We start from the raw sequence: 19,835 nt of genomic DNA on the forward strand, positions 1-19,835 counted from the left end.
TTTTTTATATCAGAATGTCGAAAACAATGTTCTAAATTTATTAATATTTTTTTTGGATTTTTTTTCATGTTAAAGGTTGATAATTAAACCGAAAACATGAGTTCGTATTAACACAAAAGAAACACAAATGCGTCTCAATCCGTATGAGCATCACAAATAAAATCTCTACCGTCAGATTCTTTTCTCAATCCGTATGGATGGATCCAACGAACTCCGTCCATCACTTTCATTCACCCACCAAACCCTCCCAACCACTCGAACTCTATCTGTTTTGCTCTATCTTCATCTTCTCTGCTCTTCGTCTCCTCCATAGATCGATGACCGGCGCCATTACTTGGGAAAATCTAATTCACTCAACCCATATTTTACTCGTCATCTCCGTCTCCTCTCCCCCTCTTCACCTGCTTATTTGAAACTCATTTTCTCTCCTTATTCTCTCTTCTTCTTTCTTCTTTTTCGTTCTTCTTTTCTGCTCTTCTTAAGTTGAAAATCGAGAGGTCATATTGAGGTATGTCTTGAAGAAATTTATATCGTGAGGATGTATAAAAGAAGCGGGAGTTGGTGTTTCTGCTAATTATGAAGAATAGGTTGAGTTCTGTTATGAATCGTGAACTAGGGTTTCCTCGGTGAATCCGTAATGGAGTTAGAAATTGAGAAATTAAAGTGGGTTTGGTGAACACAGTATGATGAAGAAGAATTAGTGATTGATGTGTGAGTTTTAATGAAGATTAGAGAAGCTAGGGTTTCTGTTCTTTCCCAATATAAATATTAGGGTTCTTGGATGTAATTGAATCAAGTGACTGAAACTGAAATTGAGGTTTTAGGGGAAAGATTAGAGATGGGAATGTTTGATTTGAAAAATTTGAGGCCGTGGTGGTGGTAGAGGCAGAGGAGGCAGCAAAGAAGGAGGTCGTGGTGGTGGTGGAATGAAAGGTGGTAGTAAAGTGATTGAGTAAAGAGTCTAGAATCCTTTTAGATCAAAGCTTGTTGCTGCTGTAGTTGGTGGTGTTGACAATTTTTGGATTGTAAGTATTATTTGTGTATAATGTTTGGGATTTCACTTTGTGTTTTTACTTTTTTTTTTCTTTGTCATTGTTTTAACATAGTGGTGTTTGATTTTATCATCTCTACAAGGTAGTGAATTTTCTTTATGGTTTTGTACTTGTCCAGTTTAGCGGTAATATATTATCTTTGTGATGCTAAGAAGCTTTGTGTAATTTTATCGTACTAGTATCACAATTCATCATATGCTTGATAATAATAAGAAGCATGTTTGCCTTCTATAGGAAGATGTTGGAACTTATGTCCAAGCTGGGATTTGCGGCTTACCGCTTTTCTGTTTCATGGTCTCGTATTTTCCCTGGTAATTTATCTGCTACCTTGTCGAATTTAAATGTTTCTTACTGTTGTTTTGTGAGAGTTTTGAAGTAAAAGAATATCACTCTCTTTTGTTTCTTCATTTATTTCAACCGTCAACTCTTTATGGAACTAAATTTAGGTCTCTTTCTGTTAGCGCAGATGGTTTGGGAACAAAGGTCAATGAGGAAGGAGTTGCCTACTACAACAATCTCATTAATGCTCTGCTTGATAAAGGTCCTTGTTTATTACTTGGCTGTCTCTTCCATTGATGATTAAACTGCTTAGTTGAATATCGTTTGTTCTGCAGGTTTGCAGCCATACTTGACATTATATCTTTGGGATCTACCGAACCATCTTCAAGAGTCAGTGGGAGGATGGTTATCCGACAAAATTGTGTAAGTTTGATAATAAAATCTTATTTCTGGTTTGCATATCCCATTCTGTGTAGCTTATGAACTAATGAGTGGATGCCATACTTTATTTGGGAATCATGCAGAAAATGTTTTGCAATATATGCTGAGACTTGCTTTGCGAGTTTTGGGGACCGAGTAAAACATTGGATCACATTAAACGAACCTCTTCAAACTTCGGTAAATGGACATGATATCGGGATATTTGCTCCTGGAAGAAGTGAAAATTCTTCTACTGAACCATATCTGACTGCACATTATCAACTTCTGGCTCATGCAGCACCTGTTTCCATATACAAGAAAAAGTTTCAGGTGATTTCTTCGATCTGTGCTTTGATGCTTTTACATTTCCTGATAATTGTCTAAAATTTTAAATTTCTTTATTTGCGTGGCTCTTATGAAAACTGAAAAAAAAAAAAACATTCTCTCATATACGGCAAGTTTGATAATTAATATACGGATAGACTTCCATTTTCTCTTATAGTAAGCTACAACCTCATCATTCAACTGACACGGGATTTATATTCTTTAATACATATGCTTATAAGAGTACTAAATAGTCTCAATGTACTGTTGCTGTCGTCCCTATTAACAGTTCCCATCAATTTCACCATTTGTCATGTTCGTAATTTTGTATCTCTTGTAGGCTCAGCAGGGTGGTGAAATAGGAATAGTAGTTGATTGTGAATAGGCAAAGCCTTTTTCGGATAAGATGGAGGATAAAATTGCTGCTTCAAGGCGTCTTGATTTTCATTTTGGGTGGTATTTTGATCCAATATATTTTGACGATCCTAAGACCATGCGTGAGAAACTTGGAGATCGGCTTCCAAAATTCTCAGATGAAGATAGAGAGTTGTTAAGGAACTCGGTAGACTTTCTGGGTATAAATCACTATACAACAAGATTAATTGCTCATGCGACAACAAGCCCTGGATATGGGCATCATTATCATGATCAACAAATGGAACAAATTGGTACAACACTTACTTAAAGGTTTATGTTTTTGAATGTTGTATAAGCTCCTTTATCTAACTTATTCTTATGATCAGTTCAATATCCTGTGGGTGAGGCTATTGGCGAGAAGGTACTGATAATATCCAGCTAGTTTTCCCTCTAACACATGCATTCAGCTTTTATTTGAGTTTAATTCTGTTGAAAATGTCATTTATGCCAGGCTGCATAAAATGTCATTTATGCCATTATACCAGCTGTGATGGTAGCTGCTCTATATTTTGTTGATCACAGTATTGCTTCTCAAATAGCACAGCAGAAGGAATTCAATGGGTCTTCTATTGCAGGGGAAGATTTGTTGTTGATGTTTTGTTCATGGTACTTCTGGTGATGAAGAAATTGATGACATGATGGGTGCTGGTTGTGTATGTTGTAGGCTTTTGGTTTGAGGTTATTGCACTGAATTGCTGAGAGCTTCGCACAGTTGGAATGGCTGAATAAGTTGCATCTAGAGACTCACAACAAGAGCAGATGATGGCGTGCTGAGCAGCTGAGGATTGTTGGTGCGATTCTGCAGTCGCTAGGATTGTTGGGTATCCTTCTACTTTTGCAGCCTAAACTTTGACATCAAAACCAGATCTAGAAAATATGGTATCAGGTCGCAAAAGTATGGATCTGAGTGAGTTTCAGAAGAAGCATGATGTGGCCTTCAAAGCTTTAAGTATTTGGTAAGAAGAAGCATGATGTAGCCTTCAAACTTAAAGTATGTTGAAGAGTTTGTAATTTGTTTTTTTTAAAGAAATGAGATTGTATTTTTATTTAATTTTTGTAAAATGAGATTGTCATTTTTCCTGATTAACAGTTGATGTTTTAAATTGAATTTAATGATATTAAATTAAATTAATTTTGCATTTAGTTTGTTGTGTATTTGCTTTTTGTTTAATTATGATTTCATTTTTTATTCAGCCGAGTCAAAATTGGTCGGAAGCCTTTAAATGAACCGGAACATTCTGTGTAATGAGCAACTAATTTTTGACAAACTCAAAGGTTATAGCAACTAATTTCAGACAAGCTGAAAGTTGGCACCGACTAAAATCTTGTACATCCAATACCCTTGAGCAACTTATTATTGGTCAGTTAAGTTGCTCTAAACCTTTGTCAACGTAACATATTACTCGCTAAGATGGTTGAAATAAATTTAGAGCAACTCACTCTAGGATAATTGGAATAAACTGAAAGCAAGCATATTTGTTAATCGCTGATGGTAGTTGAAACATTCTTAGAGCGAGTGCCTAGCTGCTCTAGACCTATAGAGATCCCACCTTTTGCAACTCAAGAGCGAGAGCCAAATTAAGTCGCTCTAAGGGTTAGTGCGATTTAATATGGGCTTTTGCAACCAAAATTGCCCGGTTGCTTAATCCAGTTTTTCTTGTAGTGATACTTCAGGTGGTGGGAAACTCTTTTTTTCCGACTTGAGTCTTTTACCATCTGAAGGTGTTTTTACAAATGGAGCTCTTCACTGGATAGATCAGAAAAGTAGAATACCTAAGACTGTAGCTTTTGATTTGGAATATGAAACGTTTGAATTGCTCCCGTCAATACCTTCTGTTGGCCGTGGCGCTAATTTGAAACTCATGGTTTTGGGAGGTGATTTGTGTTTTATGGAAGTAGTTCCAAGTAAACATGTCATGGTATGGGAGTTGAGGGATAGGAAGACTGTCAAGTATATGGAGGAACAACACCGGAAAGTTTCCTATTGGGTTACGAAGTTTAGTATAGCATGGGAAGACTACAGCTGGATCAAGCCATTTGCGAATACAATCCCCACGTGTATGTTGTGGTACAATGCTGTTCTCTCTTGTTATGACCCTGAAACTAGAACTTTGAGAAAGCTAGACGAGACGCTGAAGAAATTCCTTGGTGATTGTAGGACGGGCAACTCCTCATGCGAACAGCCTTGTTTCTTTGGAAGCAATTATGGAGAGAAAAGGTGGAAAGAAAAGAAAAGCTCCTCAGGAAATTACAGAAAAAAAAAAACTTACTGCTGCAAGGTAATACTCAAGTTGTTTGCTAGTGTTATTTTTACTTTTGCCCATTTAGACTTCAATTCTAGCTAAGATCTTCATAATCTCCATTCCTACTTGTCACAGTTAAATTCCAACCCTCTTTCCGAGCTAGTTGTGAGTAAAAATGCTAAAATTGTTGTTTGGATTGTGAATTTAGATAGCGTAACTCTTGAATTTAATGTGAATCCTCTAACTACATTTATTTTCAGTATGGCACAGAAAATTAAATTATCAAGGTCACAAGTACATCTTGGCCATTCCCTCTTAATAATGAAATCTCCTCGTGTCAATAGCCTCCCAACATCAAACTACGGTGCGACCAAAATGGAACCCAGTACCTTCCGTAACTACAAAGTTCTTGTTCTTACAGAAGTTTAAACACTAGCTAGCTAGTGATGACATTCATCTCTTCACTTCAATGTTTAGTACAACACCGATATGTTCCTGGTTCTATTTCTGTTCAAAGATTATTAGTCGTCTTTCATCACATTAATTGTCATGTGATTCTTCCTAAGAATATAGATTTTGCATTTACCAGTAAAGACTGTTCTTGGCCAAAGATAAGTTTCCAGTTTCCCAAGGTATTCACCTGAAAGTTCACAAGGTATGTCACCTGAAAGGTTATTTTGATGAACTGACAATTTGGTCAGATTTCCTCCTTGAGGTCACAAGTACGAGCCATACAAACCTTCCTGACTACCTTTTGTTTCCATAACAATATCTTTCCCACTCTCCTCTTTCGTGGAATATAGAGATGAGATTCACCTTAATTTCCATAACAATATCAATGGAGGAGAGACTCTGTAGTATTTGCTTATATTTGCATTGCGAAAGAGCTGATGCTATGTTAGCGGAGGTTCCAATTTCATTGCGCCTGTAGCCTTTTGGTGAATATGTGTTGTGTTTATTTTGTTGGGATTATATGTTTTAAAAACATTATTTATTTCCAATAAATTAGTGTCTCATTTAAATGATTTTATTATGATATTTATTCTTCCTTTAAAGAATCAATTTATTTCATTTTTAATGTCAAAAACCGTTTTTTGTTGACTTGGTTAATGATGCTAATTAACATATTATTAATGCATTTCATTTAATTCTCTGGGTAGTATAAATCAGTTTTTGATGAAAGGAATTTAGAGAGACATTGAAAATAAAATTCTATTGAGGGAGTTTTTCTTTCTCTTTACATTTTTGAATTAGGAAAATAAAAATGAATTTTTTGAAAGAAAACAAAAGTGTGAGAATCTTTTGTTTTCTACATGAGTGATTCTGAGCAAGAATGAAAGTGTAGAAGTTGCATATCCTCTCACCGTGCAAGAGCGATTGTGTAAGAGATTGATCTCGGTTGTTTTATCCTGGGGACGACGCGTAATTGAAGACTGCTTACACAATTTTGGGCAAAGCCGCGAAACGTCTTAAAGAAAGCGACCTAGTTCGCGACTCAGCCATAACGTTATTTGTTTCGTGTTTGATTTTATTTGTTGTGCAAGCATAATTCGGCAATTTTAAGACGTTTATTCCGCCATACGAATCAAAAGAAACAATTTCTGAAACACGATAAGTATCACTGTTTTATTTCGTTTCACAGAATTATAATTTGTATAATTTTTCTTTAGCGATTAAATATGATGCTTGAGATTTTATGTTACTTTTTACCTAAAACAAATTTTATGTCTAATATTGATGGACTAGGATTTTAACATGGTTATGATTTTTCTTTATGAAATTTTTAACATAAGAAAATATTGTTGATGATAAACGAATGTTTTTTAACATGTTGAATTTTATGTGCATCTCTTTAACTATAAAGAATTGGTCTAGAAATTTTTATTAGATCTACTAGACATAATGAGGATCATCCATGTCAAATTTCATATTTTTTGGAGTCGAAAAAGTAATTTTAGAGTATTTTACAAAACTGCATAACGTTGCTGAAAATTTCTGACGGGTAGAAATTTAATCATGATTAATTTCGGTTTTCAGATCTTTGTGTTGATATTTTGGGTTTATGTGTAAGATGAAACTTGTAAATCATGAACTTATCTTCAAAACCCATTTTGAAATTTCCTATTTGGATATTTAATTTGAGAGATTAGTAATTTCAGAATCATTGTGTATGTTTGTCCAAAATATGAGACATGATACTTGAGATTAGAGATGTAAGAAATTACTTTAAAGATCGTGTTTTGATTCTAGTACTTCGTACTCTTGTTTTTTTAATGAAAAGAAAGATTATTGTTAGAAATCAAACTAGTGCACCACATATGTTTGATAAAATGCTTGATAGATAGTTATAAATATATGATGTTATAACTATATAACTTTGAATCTTTGTTTGACAATTAAGAGAAACTTGGAGTACTATATTAGTTGATTTTCAAGTAATTATGTGAGTGCATACCTTACTTATTTTTTGGTTTCAAATGCCCACACGTACGTGATTGTGATAGGTGAAAATTCACTTACTTGAAAAAGTTTTATTTTCCAACGAAATAAAAATTGCGGGAGATTAATCGATGTGTGGAGCAATTGGTTTGCTGATTTCTTTGTTGGTGCGTAAAGAATGGACCATGGTTTATAACCAATTGAGCTTTAAAAGCAATTGAGGTATGTTTGATGAACTACTTGTAGTTATTATAGTGATCAAATAATGGCATTTTAAATTGAATAAATTGATTGTTCAATCTTAGAATAAATTTTTGGAAACAAGATATTGAGAATTATTGTGTATGACAATAAACATGTGACTCATATAAGTTTGAAACTTATGAGATAGAATTTGATATGAAACCAAAATCAAAAGAATTAGAAACCTAGTCAAAACAAATGTAAATATCAACTCTCACCAAGAAATGAACATACTATTGTTTATGAAGTTATTTGCTATTATTGCACGGCATTGCAAGGATATCAAATGTTATTAACAATTCTTTTCAAGCTAAGTTAATGTGAATTATGGATACAGTGAGAGGTTGGTATATATTGGTGTTTTACACCATGTTTGTTTTGATAGGTTATGGTTCAAAAAGTTGAATCGAATCGTTTGAAAGAAAGTGGTGTTGAGATATACTCACATCACTAAGATTTTCGGTATTGGTACGATCTCAAAGTTTACTTTGGTAGAACAATCTTGTTAAAGATGTTCACACTTCCAAAATGAGAAAGAATTCTAGTTTCCGCTTATCTTGTTATTAACAAGATTGAGATTATATATTTGTTGAATTTGATCATTGCAATACTACAAATGATATGTTATGGATAAAATGTTTGAGCATAATATTGCAATTTTATCATAACATAAATTAAATTTTGAATATTTGAAATATGAGATTTTGTCATGCTTTTGAAGAAATCAATGAGTTAGTGATGAAAATGAGCATGTTATATTTTATTATAAACTTGGTGAATTTTTGAGTAACATGTATGTAATCTTACCTAACTCATAAAAGCATGTACACTTTCAAATCTTACGCAACTTGCAATGATATTGGATGAAATAAAATATTTTAGAATTTTATAAATATGCTTCGAGTAACTATCCTTGATATAAAATATGATTTTTGAGTAGTGAATTAGGAAATGTTGCTTTCAAGAAAATTGTTTGAATTTTTTATCTATATTGTGCAAAACGTTTTGAGTTTAGATCAGTGGTTTATTAGCTTATCACAATTTTTTTGAATCTTTGGATATTGTTTTGAAATGCTTGTTTGAGTGAAAAAATAGTGGGGGTTCCATACCCTATGTTTTACCAACTTTGATTTAAATTAGAGGAACTTGAAAAATGAAAGTGACAAGTAATTCACTAGGAATGAACCTAGAAAAGCATACATAGCGAGACTAAATTTTAGTCATAAATATTTTGTTGCTTATAATTTGGAAAATAACTTCTTATAGAAGTAACATTGTTCTTCAGAAAAATTGAATCTTTGAAAAAAAAAGAAGGTTTTTATGTTATTAGACAAGCAACCAGAAAATCGTTGGCACTTGCATTCATGTCGCCAACTTAACTTACATGCTTGTTTTTTTGATGTTGTTTCTATGATGTATGATTGTTAAATTCATAAGTAGAAATATATACTTTTGTGTAAGTAAAAGATGAGAATATATGGAAACCAAGCATGGAAAACTATGTAATTTCTACCATAAAAGAAATAATATAAGTTATATAATTTATCATTTATATTCTGAAAACAACTTTAAAACAATTTAAAAGAAACAAATTGTTTACTTGATTCATTCGGATGATTTCAAAATTGATGAAAGTGAAATGCACAATACTCTTTGTTTGTATGCATAGGTGATTTGTTGAATTTTTATTCTAACTTATATGATGAAAATGAAACTGAGAACATGCTTAGTTTATTATTTGACATGAAAGACTTGAATGATGAAAGACTTGAATGAACATAGTGTTTGTTGCTAAATAAATTTTTTCTTTGGATCTATTTCATTTCAATGAAAATAGAATTTTAAAAGAGATATAAATATATATATATATATATATAGTCTGGTTGTAAACTAGTTTTCACTCATTTGGTTTAGTGCTAATTCTTTTGAGATTGTGTGTGATTGCACTAGACATGAGTATAGTAGCTCAGTATGTTTCTTTGCTACGTTCTTGACTATATAAGTGTTTTTTGTAGTGGGGGTTTATTATATTACCTCCGTAGTGGGGGTTTTATATTCAGATTTACCAATCCTAGTATGGAAAATTGGTAAATTTTTTGAGAAGGTTACGAAGTGTTTCAAACACACCTAGAAATAAAATTTTCAAATGGTTTTAGTGATAGTGGTAAAAATGGGTTCTTTTCAGATTTTGAGGAATAAAATTTTTAGATTTAAATAATTAAAGTTGTTTCAAAAACAATTAGGAGATACCGAGACTTTGGATTCCACCATTGGCCAATTAAATGATAAATTCTAATCAATATTCATGCAATTCTTTCTTTTAAAGCGATTCTAATATTTTGCCTCTAATATATTTTTGAAGTAATAGTTGTAATAACAAAGCATGAAACATTAAAAGTTTTAAAACCCAGCATGCTCCATCAAAATAATTCACAACTACTCAATAAAAATCAATTTTCTATAATAGTTCTATGCAAATAATCATGTAAAATAATTGCAAGAAATAATTAAAATAGAATTATACCACTTTTCATGGAAAAATGGCTTCCTCCGTTGCCTCGGCTAAGGGATTTAGCTCATCATGTTGGAAAACCTCTCAAAGAATTTCATTGATGCTCAAAAATGGTTTACAAATGATGAGAATATGAGAAATACAATAAAACCTGGTTTGCAACGTTTATTAGCGTTCCAAATAAGAAAGAACGATACAAGGCTCTCTGTCGCTGTTGTTGTTGCTTCTGCGACCCTTGACTGTGTGTCAATTCCACTGTAGTGTAAACGACGGTCTTGGAGAGTCTTTTTTTCACGTTCTTCCTCCTCGAGCAGCAGCAGAAATATTTTTTCTGGATGGTTGATTCTCGGTTCTGTGTTGCTCTAAACTACTCCCAATCCTCTCTAACCCCTTCTATGAGTCCCCAGCACTCTATATATACTCCACAAGGTCAATAAATCTCGCTATAACTCGAGATAATTCTCTCTTAACTCGGTTTGATGAAAAAATATTCTGGGAATATTTTCTTCCCTGATTTAGCTTCTCACGCGTAGATTTCAATCCTGGTCACTCTAGAAATGTTTATACACGATCCAAAATGTTTCTAGAGCCCTCATGCATGAGCAGAACACGCTCACATATTTTCCAATCCCGTGTACGACCCGTGTTTCCCTGTTTTACACCCCGTGAATTATCCAGCTAATTCTGGCCAAATTTGATCGAACCAAAATCCCAAAACGTGTTTTTTAGGACATATCAGAACTTCCTACCAAAAATCATCCATTGAATCGCCCTAGAACACGTTCAAAAATTCCAACAAACATCTATCAGGGAATAACAACATTTTCCCGCCAAAAAAATCATTTCAAATGTTGAAGATGACCTCCCCCTTATCCAGAGTGGGGGTGCGAATAGCAGATGCCTTGGGGGTGACCTGGGGTGCCCCTTAGTAATTAGGTTACCCCTTATCCAAAAGCGAGAGTCCGAATAACACGTGTCCTTCGGGTGTTTTAGACAACTTTTCGAGCCGAATTTTCCAAAAATGTTTATTTCCTAAAAATACATAAAAACACAATATTAGTACAAAAATGGAGTTCCAACAATACAGACATTGAGGACAAATTAGACACAAAAATATGTCTATCAAATACCCCCAAACCTATTATTTGCTAGTCCTCGAGAAAATCTAATCTAGAAAATAAAATGACTACACTTAGCACGTGCAGCAAGCCGTTAAACCACTAGGTGGCCCTAGTGGAGGAGTGTTGTCTCCGGAGGGTTTACCAGAGGTGTACCCACAAAACCTTCATACTCCAAACCCTAACTATCTATGCAGAACCTTGGAAGGCACTAAAAAATCTCCTTGGTTGGCGTACAATCATTGACTATAGGAGGAAGTACCCTGATGCGAAATTCCAATTGATGTACACAAGTTTGCACTCAAGCATACTAAAATTCATATAAAGTGACAGAGCTCTACTCAGGTAGTTTCTGGACATCATAAAATCGGAGTCAACCAATCACATAAATTAAGAAGAGAAAAACGTAGATGAAGTTAACTAAGGTGAACCTATCCTAATGGACTGAGATACTGGTCTGGACTAATATCAACATACTGGCATATACAAGGGAACCAGTGGTCGATAATCCTAGCTCTAGGTCAATCCAACTGGCATATACAAGGGTTCCAGTGGTTGACTTTATTGAATTTATTCCGGTTGGTCTGATGGTCTAGTCTTAATTTTCTTTTTCTTTTTTTTTAATCCTTTTTTTTTTTTTTTTGGTGTATCTCAGTCACTCTACTTCACCCTAGTAATGGCAAAAAGATAAAAAGAAAAAGAAGTGATCAGGATTCTTTCGATGTTTCCATCACGAGATATGGCGAAACTACCATGTTAATTCTAACACCTGAGCTATGTGCTTTTATGAATAGACTCTTCTAGATGTTTCCATCTAATCAGATTGGTTCCTCAACTCTTATAACCAAGATGTTTCCATCCACTTAGATTGGTTAGTGCCAACCTTAATAGGCATAAATCTCGAGGATCTGGAGTTTAATAATTGCAACTAAAAAGTTTCTCCCATACCCCCAAACTTAAATATAACATTGTCCTCAATGTTCTAAAGATAAAAATAAAGAGCATGAACACAGAGAGAAGTTACCACTAGAAGGAAATGAGGAAAAATATTATCGTGTTGCAAGAGCAAGGGATACCTCCCAAGGAGTGTTAAGTTTAAAGTCTTCATCCAGACATCAAATACCTCAAAAAGGATCTTCACCTTTCAAAGTCGTATACCAATAGGCGAAACAATTGTGGGTCCATAAGACCAAATAGAGCTAACAAAAATATGAGACAACTATACTGGTTTAGAAAAATGAAAAGAAGAAGCACGTCCTCATCTAAGGTTTCGGTCAAGACAACTGCGTTTATCTGGGGTGCATAATTGAGCTTCATATGTGTGTCTCGATAAATAGATTCATCTGAACAATGAGTCTCTAATACTTGGGTTACCTCCTGGACAGTATCAGGAGGATCGGGTTGCGGAGTCTGGATAAACTCCAGTAATATCTCGGACACACATGGCTCGAGTCCCAAGTTAGGGACTCTAACTTGACGATCACAAGAATCATCACTACCCCCAAACTTAGGGTTTTCACTATTCAAAGACAAACCTCTAACTATTGCTTGAATTTTCGGATCTTCAAAGTCCTTAAAATACTCAAGAGCTTCTTCTAGTTCTCTACCCCCAAACTTAGGATTTTGGGTGCCTCTACATAGACTAGTCACAATATTCCTAGTTTCTAGACAATTGGGTTCTTGAAAAAGGTCATTTGCTTTCTCTAAGTTATAATCAGATGGTTCATCCTCTACTTGCTTTATAGATGCTATGGTCCACTCCAAAGCTTCCTTGTTGTTTTGAAGGACGGTTGCTAGCCTACTTTCCTGATCACTATACTTCAGATGGGCCTAAACACATATACTTCAGAGTATCTGGCAATGGTTTAAGGTCCAACTGAGGAGGCTCTTCTAACGAAGGAACTAGGGTAGACTTAGAAACTGGTAGTGGTTCGAACCTTGGCTTCCATCCATTACTAGTGTCTAACAAAGGGGCTGAATCTAAGAAAGCATTCACCTCATTAATCACATTATCATCATCAATATCAATCCCAAAGTGAGCTAGGCATTTCTCTAATGGATCTTCTAATAAAGTGTTTGGTAATGACTCCTCGACTAATGTTCCTATCATGTTTACCTCTTCTACGCTCGATTCATCTAGCTCAGAGGGTAGCTTACTAATGTTGAAAATGTTCAGCTCAATAGTCATATTACCAAAAGACAAATTCATTATACCATTTCGACAATTGATGATCGCATTGGATGTAGCTAAAAACGGGCGACCTAAAATCATTGGTATTTGGTTCTCTGGGTCAGGGACAGGTTGGGTATCTAGGATAACAAAATCCACCGGATATATAAACTTGTCGACCTCAATAAGAACATCCTCGATAACACCACGAGGAACTTTAACAGACCTATCAGCTAACTGAAGTGTCATCTGGGTAGGTTTCATCTCACCAAGTCCTAGCTTAAGGTACACATGGTATGGCATTAAGTTCACACTGGCTCCTAAGTCAAGCAACGCTTTCTCAACACGGTACTTACCTATTGAACAAGCAATGGTAGGGGACCCTGGGTATTTATACTTAGGAGTAGTGGTATTCTGAATAATAGAACTCACATGACTAGCTATGAAGGCTTTCTTATGGACACTGAGCTTACGCTTCCGCGTACACAAGTCCTTAAGGAACTTGGCATAAGAGGGAATCTACCTAATTGCATTTAATAATGGATCGTTGATATTAACCTGCTTAAAAACCTCCAATATATCATTAAAGTTGGACTTCCTCTTAGTCGGAACTAGCAGATGGGGGAACGGGCTCTGGGAACAAATACGGGCTCATCAGGACCCACATTGGTTTCTTTGGAGACTCTATCAGTCTTCTCATTTTCTGGTTCAGAAGGGTGAACTACAGCATGTTCACTATCAGGCATGGAAACCTTGTTGTCTATTACTCTTCCACTCCTAAGGGTTTAATAGCATTCACATGATCAGATGGTCTTTCACCTATTTCATTAATTCCTCTAGGGGGGTTGAGTATGACTAGGAAACTTACCTCTTTCTCTAAAGACTCATTTATCTGACTAACCTGGGTTTTCAACTCGGAAATAGCCTGAGAATTAGCCTAACCTATTCTCTTTTAAACCTTGAGCAACAGATTGTTGAAACTGCACAGTGTTACGAGTTAACACAGCAAGAGACTCTTCTAAACTCATAATCTTCTTATCTGAAGGGTTCTGAACTGTGCCGGAGCTGAAGGATTCTTAGTATAGCCAAAACCTGGGGGAACCTGAGCGTTACTATAATGACCTTGATTCTGGCCCTTAGACAAAGAAAGGGTTGGATGGTTTCTCCATCCAGGGTTATAGGTTTCTGAATATGGGTCAAACTTCTGTCGGTTATCAAACCTAGTATTGTTATAAAGAGCATTGGCTTTCTCTTCAACAGTATGGCCTTCCCAAAAAGGCTCAATTATTCCACTACTACCACTAGAATGACCTAATTCTAAGTCTTCTAACCTTTTGTCTATGGCAGCTATTTTAGCATCTGACTCATAAGATCCTTCTACCCTATTGACATTTCCTCTACTTAGAAGAATTGTTTTCTGGGGTTCCCTATTATGTTCCCATTGTTGGGTTTTATCAGCGATTTCATTCAAAAATGTCATCGCTTCGTCAACAGTTTATTCTCAAACCCGTCTGTGCATAAGGACTCAACCATGGTTGTTGTTGAATAATTTAAACCCTCGTAGAGGATCTGAACTAACCTAACCTTCTCTAAACCATGATGAGGACATTGAGATATTAAGTCATTGAACCTTTCTAAATACCTATATAAAGATTCTCCCTCTTGTTGAGCAAAAGTACATATTTGTGTCCTAATAGACGATGTTTTATGTCTTGGGAAAAACTTATGTATAAAGGCAGAAGTAAGTTGGTCATAGGTTTCAATTGACTCAGAGGCAAAACTATACAGCCAATATTTGGCTGTATCTTTTAGGGAAAAGGGGAATAACCTAAGTTTCAATGCATCATCACTTAGGTTTTAATTTTCAGAGTACTACAGACTTCCTCAAATTCCCTAACATGAAAATAGGGGTTCTCATTCTCTTTCTCTAAAAACATTGGGAGCATCTGTAAAGTCCCAGGTTTCAGTTCATAATTTGCCTCGTTTCAGCTAACTTGATACAAGACGGACGAGAGGTCCTAGTTGGGTTTAACAAATCTTTCAAAGTTTCCATTTTTGGAACTATCAAAGGACTAGGAGTACTAGGGGTACTTTCCTCACAAAGAGACAGATTCTCAAAACTGAAATTTCCAAAAACGGGGCTCTCAAAAGAAAAGTCTTCGAGCTCCCCGCTTCCACAAGCAAAAATCCTAAGGAAGGGAGGTTCTAAGCAAACACACAGCAGGCTGACTCCACCACATCAACCTAAAAGTTTCTAGCAAACAAAAAGCATGATGGCTCCACTTATATTGTTTCTAGACCAGCTTCTAATCCTTCGAAAGGTAATTCGTTACAATTTAAGAAAACCCCTCTGGAATCAATCCGAGTTTAAGTAAGTTGAATCGAGGCGAGGGAAGCTCAGCGGAGCTTTGATACCCAAAACCTCACTTATAAAAGGCGGCGAAGTCACGCATTCAACTCACAGAAACCGTCAAGAACTTTGAGGTGTGCTTAAAAGAGTAACCAATATTTTTCGAATGATTTTCCTGTTAATCTCGATACCCTATAGGTCTCTTTCTAGTCAAAATTTTAGGCTTAGATTCGCTTTAGGTTTCGTTTTCCTAAGGCGGGCAAGAAGGGAACGGTGATGAAATCCGAACCCTTATCTTATATGGCCAGTTCTTGCCCTTTACTAGGAAATTAAAAACAGCCGGTTCAGTCCTCAACAATATTCACCTTAAGGAATACAGTAAACCCGCTTACAGGGGATTCGCGGGTGTTCCGAAGACTTACCTCCAGTGTGCGAACCCGAGGGGCCGAGACGATATCGTAATCGTCTTCCCTGCACACAGTTTATATTTAACTTACCCTTCCGTAGGGTTTAAAAAATAATAATAATAATAAAGTGTCCAAAGTCACAGTCCAAGTCCAAAGTTTTAAAGTACAAAAATATTACAAAACTTTCCTAATACAATTCTAAAAAAAAAATATCTAAAAAAAAATTAAAAATTAAAAAAAAAAAGGAATAATAAACTAAATCCTAAAAAATTATTTGTCTTCTTTTTTTTTCTTTTCTTTTAGCTTTGAGCTTTTTTCCAAGTCCTTATTGTCCAATCTTCAAACCTGCAACTCAAAGACACAAACAAAGAAACGTAAATAGGAACAAATGAAAAAAAAAAATCTAAAAAAATCTAAAAAAAAATGCTACCTAAACACGAATCCCCGGCAGCGGCACCAAAAACTTGATGTATTTTCAAATGTTGTAGTGATAGTGGTAAAAATGGGTTGTTTTCAGATTTGTGAAGGGAATAAAATTTTTAGATTTAAATATTAAAGTTGTTTCAAAAACAATTAGGAGATACCGAGACTTTGGATTCCACTATTGGCCAATTAAATGATAAATTCTAATCAATATTCATGCAATTCTTTCTTTTAAAGCGATTCTAATATTTTGCCTCTAATAGATTTTTGAAGTAATAGTTGTAATCACAAAGCATGAAACATCAAAAGTTTTAAAACCCAGCATGCTCCATCAAAATAATTCACAACTACTCAATAAAAATCAATTTTCTATAATAGTTCTATGCAAATAATCATGTAAAATAATTGCAAGAAATAATTAAAATAGAATTATACCACTTTTCATGGAACAATGGCTTCCTCCATTGCCTCGGCTAAGGGATTTAGCTCATCATGTTGGAAAACCTCTCAAAAATTTCATTGATGTTCAAAAATGGTTTACAAATGATGAGAATATGAGAAATACAATAAAACCGATTTTGCAACGTTTATTAGCGTTCCAAATAAGAAAGAACGATACAAGGCCCTGTCGTTGTTGCTGTTGCTTCTGCGACCCACGAATGTGTGTCAATTCCACTGTAGCGTAAACGACGGTCTTGGAGAGTCTGTTCTTCACGTTCTTCCTCCTCGAGCAGCAACAGAAATATTTTTTCTGGATGGTTGATTCTCGGTTCTGTGTTGCTCTAAATTACTCCCAATCCTCTCTAACCCCTTATATGGGTCCCCATCACTCTATATATACTCCACAGGGTCAATAAATCTCGCTATAACTCGAGATAATTCTCTCTTAACTCGGTTTGATGAAAAAATATTTTGGGAATATTTTCTTCCCTGATTTAGCTTCATACGCGTAGATTTCCATCCTGGTCACTCTAGAAATGTTTATACACGATCCAAAATGTTGCTAGAGCCCTCATGCCTGAGCAGAAAACGCTCAAATCTTCTCCAATCCCGTGTATGACCCGTGTTTCCCTGTTTTGCACCCCGTGAATTATCCAGCTAATTCTGGCCAAATTTGATCGAACCAAAAGCCCAAAACGTGTTTGCTAGGACATATCACAACTTCCTACCAAAAATCATCCATTGATCGCCCTAGAACACGTTCAAAAATTCCAACAAACATCTGCCAGGGAATAACAACATTTTCCCGCCAAAAAAATCATTTCAAATGTTGAAGATGACCTCCCCCTTATCCAGAGTGGGGGGAGAATAGCAGATGCCTTGGGGGTGACCTGGGGGTTCCCCTTAGTAATTATGTTACCCCTTATCCAAAAACTGTTTATTGTTGAATTGGTTAATGATGCTAATTAACATATTATTAATGCATTTCATTTAATTCTCTGGTTAGTATAAATCTATATTTTGATGAAAGGAATTTAGAGAGACGTTGAAAAAAAAATTCTATTGAGAGAGTTTTTCTTTCTCTTTACATTTTTGAATTAGGAAAATAAAAATGAATTTTTAGAAAAAAACAAAAGTGTGAGCATCTTTTGTTTTCTACAAGAGTTATTCTGAGCAAGAATGAAAGCGTAGAAGTTGCATATCCTCTCACCGTGCAAGAGCGATTGTGTAAGAGATTGATCTCGGTTGTTTTATCCTGTGGACGACGCGTAACTGAAGACTGCTTGCATAATTTTGGGCAGAGCCGCGAAACGTCTTAAAGAAAGCGACCTATCCATAATGTTATTTTTTTTAATTGTATTTGTTGTACAGGCATAATTCAACAATTGTTCCAAAAAAGTTGTATAATTTCCGGCATCAAAAAAAAAAAAAAAAAGGTAGATGCTTGTGGGAACTCTGTCATAGATTTGGCTCTAAGTTATTTGGTTCAATCGTATTTGCGAGACGATGTCAGTTTCCTTCGAATGTGGACATCAAAGTATCACAAATGATTCAGTTAAGCTTCTTTTGCTCACTACATAAACACATGTCTCTAGTAACTCAGGATGTTCCTCCCAAATAAAATAAGGACCAAATCTGGTTTCTCCATTAGCATTTTAGAAGCCAGGAACACTGCTACAGTGCATGTCGGGTAGAGTCTTGCTTGTAGTGTAGAAGACGGGATTGAACTTGGTAGGTTATTCTTAAAGACAGGAATAAACGGAAACTTTCATTTAAAGCTAGAGAAAGAAATGCACTGGTTTGTATGAATCTTAATCTCCTTAATGAATAAGGTCATTTTTTAATCGGTTGTTTGGATTTTGGGTTAGTGATCTATACGTTTGGATATGGAAAAAGAAGTAACTTTTCGACTTTTTAATACAAAAAGTCAAAAGTTTGGATGACAAATTTTAAATCAACCTTTGTAGATAAACAAAGAGTACTCTTTTTTTTTTTGAATGAAGAAGCTGACTTCCAACTTCTCCCAAAGTTGCTTCTGAACTTCCCCTAGGTAATAATATGGTCTTATTTATTTTTCTTTCCTTTTTAACAAACACTTTGCTCTTTCATTCACGGAAACTAGTGTCTTTCCCGTGCGTTGCACGGGATTAAGTTAAATGAATTAATATGTGTGTTGAAAATGTAACATTCAGCATCGAGTGAACCATTCCTAGGCTTGTTTTATGGATAAGGCAGTAGTTACCACTCCCTTCTTCCTAAGTGAGTCAGCTCGTATAAAAACATCTAACATTGACAAATCAAGATACTTTTTTCCCAAAGTAGGCTGGGAAATCCAAAATCATAGACAAAAATGGATCACAACCAAGTATTTGTATAATCCAGCAGCATACTGTTATAGAGGAGAACTGGGGATAAATGCTGTGTATTGCTAATATTTGCATACTATTCTTATTGTAACGTTGAGACCCTTTCATGAAATCCATTATTGCACCACGGTGGAATTTAATTGTCCTCATAAACAAAATACAATGATCATGAAATATAAGGTAGTAGGTCATAGAAATAGATTTTGGATATCCAAATTGCCACGACTTTGGAAGTCGTTTCAATGAAAAATGGCGAATTTTTTTCACTGTAATCATGATATTGAATAGAAAGAGATCAACTGACTTTATTATTCCGTTCATGTTTTTACTGAAATCAACTAAGAACCAATCAGCTAAATAAAAATCACTAAGAATCAAACTACCCAAATTACCAAGAAACAATAACTAAAAATAATAAAGTAATCCTACCCAAATCACTAAGAGAGAATCACGGGCACTCTACTCAAACATCTTCGTAATCATCTTCTTTTTCATTCTGATCATTCTATTTTTCATTCTCACCATTTATATTATCTTCTTGAATATCCTCATCATATTCTTGTTTGTTATCATCCAAAAGCATACGCCTTAGACTTTTTTTTTTTTTTTGCTCACTGGCAGTCTTCTTTTT

General features: G+C 35.0%; 1 long non-coding RNA gene across 1 annotated transcript; it reads left to right on the plus strand.

Moving 5' to 3' along the window:
• The first annotated feature begins 1,721 nt into the window (after positions 1–1,721).
• On the plus strand, positions 1,722–2,441 carry LOC113326687. Its single transcript, XR_003348478.1, has 3 exons — positions 1,722–1,754; positions 1,856–2,081; positions 2,416–2,441. It is a non-coding gene; the product is annotated as an uncharacterized LOC113326687 (long non-coding RNA).
• Positions 2,442–19,835: the final 17,394 nt, after the last annotated feature.

Source organism: Papaver somniferum, unplaced genomic scaffold (genome assembly GCF_003573695.1).
Source record: "Papaver somniferum cultivar HN1 unplaced genomic scaffold, ASM357369v1 unplaced-scaffold_10, whole genome shotgun sequence".
NCBI lineage: Eukaryota > Viridiplantae > Streptophyta > Magnoliopsida > Ranunculales > Papaveraceae > Papaver > Papaver somniferum.